The sequence below is a fragment of the Amblyomma maculatum genome, unplaced genomic scaffold, assembly GCF_055883805.1.
Source record: "Amblyomma maculatum isolate TAMU_Amacu unplaced genomic scaffold, ASM5588380v1 scaffold_20, whole genome shotgun sequence".
In the NCBI taxonomy this organism is placed as follows: Eukaryota; Metazoa; Arthropoda; class Arachnida; order Ixodida; family Ixodidae; genus Amblyomma; species Amblyomma maculatum.
In genome coordinates this window covers 1084977-1090043 of record NW_028146745.1, presented here as the reverse complement: position 1 = coordinate 1090043, position 5067 = coordinate 1084977, and positions in this window count along the sequence as shown.

Here is a 5067-nt window from a genome sequence, read left to right as displayed (position 1 = left end):
TATTCTGCCACACGGTCGAAAAGGTCCATCCAGTCACCCGCATCTTCATCCGATCGTCCATGGAAGCAGGGGGGCTCACGGGGTTGGACAAAAACAACCGTAGCTGTAGGCTGGGCCATTGTCAGGGTCGATGCCTTCCGAGATCGACTGGGGTCAAGCAGCAGACCGTGTTCGGGTTGTAGGCCTTGAAGTCGGCGGCTGGCTCGGTGACCTGTAGGCTGGTCTTCCAGGGCGACAGGAACACGGCTTGGGTCTTCGCTTGAAGGATCAAAGGCAGCACCTCCACCAGATGTCACGTAGTGGTGACGAGGTCGACGACACAAATGAAGGGGTCGATGATTGCACTAAAGAAACTCTTTATTTGGGCTGACTTGCGCCCGCAAAAGAACTAAGCACCTCGGCGGCGGCGATAGAAACAAACGTGCTCGTCGATCGTCGGACAAAGAATGCCCGTCACACTCGGCAACGCTCAATTTAAAGGCTGCACAGAACAATCTAGATAACGTCGCAAACAGCTACCAGCACGGGCTGGAACACTATGGAAAGACACCCGAGTGGCCGCAACCTTCGAGACAGATCTCGGTGCATCTTGTGCTACAACAAAACTGATAAAGGTGTGACTCGCGACATCGAGCATTAACAAACAAAGATTACGGAACCGATACGCGGTCCGCAATCAGAGTGATAAGCCTGTATGCCGGCGGCCGCCAAAAAACAACAAATACTGTTTTGAAGTTTTCGCGGCAATATGATGAACCTCAACTTCGTGGAGCTAATGACGTCCCTCTACATCCGTCAGCAAAGTGTACAGTTCGAATCGTTATAGACGGCGTCCGCCACCATGTGCAGTTTGCTGTGCTTTCACCGTGTGCGCATCAGATGATTTTTGGATGGGATTTTTTGTCGACCGCTTCAGCGTTAATTTCTTGTGGCGACCGTGTCATTCATATGACAGACAGTGATTTTTCATCTGACATTTCTGAAGGACGTCATGCCTCATTGCCGCAGTTGATACTGTATTTCCTCCACAGTGCGAAAAGCTTGTTACCATTGTTTTGGAACACATCACTGACGGGGATGTACTTATCGCACCATCTCATCGTCATCTTGCACGTGAAATTGCCTTCAAATCAAGTCTTGTACGATTCCGCAGCGGCTCAGCGATAGTAGCTGCCACGAACACATCACGTGAATCCCTCGTGCTGACTAAAGGAACTTCCCTGCCATGCATAGTGGAAGCTCACCCTATGTCCATGATGGTGCTCACCACCCCTCTACCTCAGCAACGCGATTAATCCCACGTCTCTCTTCTCATGCTGTCGAAGACAATCAGTCCGGACCTCATGCCGCACCAACGCAAAAAATAGCTGGAACTGCTTCAAGCCCATCAAGCCATTTTTGATGCTACTTCCCCACCACTGGGACGGGCTAGTGTTGCACACCACAGCATCATTACTGAAGGTAACTCGATCACACGCCGACGACCTTATCGGGTTTCTCTCTCGGAACGAAAAGTAATCGAAGAAAATGAATGACATGCTCCGTCGCGATATTAATCGTCCATCAACAAGCCCATGGTCCTCCCAGTAGTATTCCTTAAAAAGATTATGGATCGGTATGATTTTGTGTTGATTATCGCGCACTCAACATAATTACCCGTAAAGATGTCTACCCGATACCGCGATTAGATGACGCCCTTGACTCTCTCCAAGAGGTGCCGAATATTTCTCGACCTTGGATCTCTGCTCAGGTTATTGGCAAATTTCTATGCATGAGGGCGACAAAGAAAAAACCGCTTTCGCAACTCCCGATGGACTTTACGAGTTTAATGTTATGCCCTTCGGCCTGTGTAGCACACCAGCAACATTTGAAAGATTGATTGATACGGTACTTCGTGGCCTAAAATGGAGAACCTGTTTGTGTTACTTGGACGACATTGTTGTCTTTTCGGCAACATTTAACGACCATCTCAGGCGCCTGAATGAAATCCTGACGTGTCTTCAGCGGGCCTTCAGCTCAACACCAAGAAGTGCCACTTTGCACAGAAGGAAATTAAAGTATTGGGACATCTGGTCAGCCATGACAGCATTCGTCCAGACCCTGATAAAATCAGCGCGGTCTTGAACTTTCCTCGCCCGCAACGGACTGCAGATTTGCGCAGTTTCCTCGGCCTGACGTCATATTTCCGGCGTTTCATAAGGCATTTCGCAACTATTGCGGCGCCACTTCATGAACTACTTAAAGCGCGCAGCTCTTTCGTGTGGACTGAACAGTGCTACACTGCTTTTACCGACCTAAAGCACACCCTCACATCAGATCCCGTTCTTGGCCACATCAGCGACAGCACTCCTACCATCCTGTACACTGATGCCAGTGGTCATGGTCTTGGCGCTGTCCTTCTGCAGCGCGATGCAACTTCGCGTGAGAAAGTCATTGCCTTCGCCAGTCGCACCTTCACTCCAGCTGAGAAAAACTACACCATTACCGAGCAGGAATGTCTTGCTGTCGTTTGGGCTGTTCAAAAGTTTCGTCGACCCTACCTCTATGGTCTGCACTTCACAGTTGTGACCGATCATCATGCTCTTTGCTGGTTGTCTTCTCTGAAAAATTTGACAGGCCGACTTGGTCGCTGGATTCTACGCCTAAAAGAATACAATTTCGACGTTGTTTATAAATCTGGTCGCCAACACCAAGACGTCGACGCTCTTTCTCGCTGCCCACTTACGGAATCAGCCTGCTGTTTTTCTTTGCAACGTATTTCTACCTCTAACCACAGCCGACCATCTCTTCCCCCGACGCATATCACAACAGTTTCTTTTGACGATTCTGAGCACAAACACGCACTCCGCTCGCAGCAATTAGCTGATGCCTACTGCCGGCCCATCATCGACCGCCTTATCGGCGCTTCGAACCCGCCCAATGCTAGGCTTCGCCGAGAGCTTCGCAATTTCAAGCTCGAAGATGGCATTCTACGCCGCTACGCTACGTGTATTGCCCTGATGGAACTCGTTGGCTCCCAGTCATGCCGCGTGCGCTTCGCCCACGTATACTGGCGGCTTTCCACGATGATGCTACTGCCGGTCACCTTGGTTTTGACAAAACATATGACCACGTGAAAAGACGATTCTTTTGGCCTGGCCTATCTTCTACCGTAGCTAAATACGGCACTTCCTGCCATCTGTGCCAACGTCGCAAGCAGCAGACTTCTTCGCCCGCTGGCCTCCTACCGCCTCTTCCATGTAGCGCCACGCCATTCGACGTAGTCGGCATCGACTTATATGGTCCCCTACCTCTCTTCGATGGGGGTAAGATTGGATTATAACAGCTGTCGACCACCTTACACGCTATGCTGAGACGGTCCCTGTACCGACTGGTTCCGCTGAAGAAGTAGCTAATTTCTTTTTGCGGGCAATTGTATTGCGTCATGGCGCTCCACGGGTGCTTCTAAGTGACTGCGGGGCGGCCTTCTTATCGACAGTCGTATCCGAAGTTCTTCGTGCGTCATCCACCCTCCATAAGACAACCTCAAGCTACCATCTCCAGACTAACGGACTCACTGAGCGATTTCATCGCACCCTATCGGATATGATATCCATGTACATCACACCGGATCATCGAAATTGGGATACTGTTCTACCATTCGTCACATTCGCCTATAATACTGCAGTACAGCGGACTACCGATTTCTCCCCATTTTTCCTCGTTTTCGGCCGTCCTCCACTACAATCCTCGAAACTTCCTTCTTCTCTACGCCCGATTACGCCTCATCATTACCAGCCCAGTTCTTATCCCGTGTGGTCCGATCCCGTCATCTTGCCCGCCTCAACACAAAAGCGTGCCAGCAAGACCGCAAGAGTCGCTACGATTCGAAGGATCGCGTGGTCTCTTTTCGTCCTGGTGACGAAGTACTGCTTTATACACCACTGCGCACCCCTGGCCTTAGTGATAAATTTCAGCGCCGCTATGTTGGTCCCTACAAGGTCATCAACCAAACGTCCCCAGTAAACTACCAAGTCACACCTATTGATCCCCCAGCAGACCGACGTCACCGTGGAACTGAATTTGTTCATTTATCTCGCTTGAAGCCGTTTGTGCGCCGCGGTACATCGGTTGATTAGGAGCGGCCAGGCTGGCCGCTTCCGACCCCCCGGGCAGATTGTGTGAGCCCTCCACGGATCTTCTTTCATTTCTACATACCATGATCTTCTTCTTCCTCTTGTACATACCACCATCATCGTCCCGCGGCGCCGGCTCTGGCACGCGCTTGGGTTTTGTCCGTCGGAATATAAGTCAGACACGGCGTCCGTTGCCTTGCCATCTCGACCTGGCCTTCTTCCACAATACATACATACATACATACATACATGCATACATACATACATACATACGTACGTACGTACGTACATACATACATACATACATACATACATACATACATACATACATACATGCATACATACATACATACATACATACATACATACATACATACATACATACATACATACATACATGCATGCATGCATGCATGCATGCATGCATGCATACATACATACATACATACATACATACATACATACATACATACATACATACATACATACATACATACATACATACATACATACATACATACATACATGCATACATGCATACATGCATACATGCATACATGCATACATACATACATACATACATACATACATGCATGCATACATACATACATACATGCATACATACATGCATACATACATGCATACATACATGCATACATACATGCATACATACATGCATACATACATGCATACATACATACATACATACATACATACATACATACATACATACATACATCATATACGAAAGGTTACTGATTGCATTCGCCTCGCTTTGCTCGATCGACTTCCACAACGTACCGGTCCCTCTGCGGGTGGAATTTGGCTCGTGTGTTGCTCTGAGTTGTATCCGAGCAAACATCCGAAGAGACACATAAGTGGTTCCGTTCATAGCAAAATGCTGCTCCTTGGTGCCTTCTACGAATCTTAAAATGCAACAATGCTCAATTAC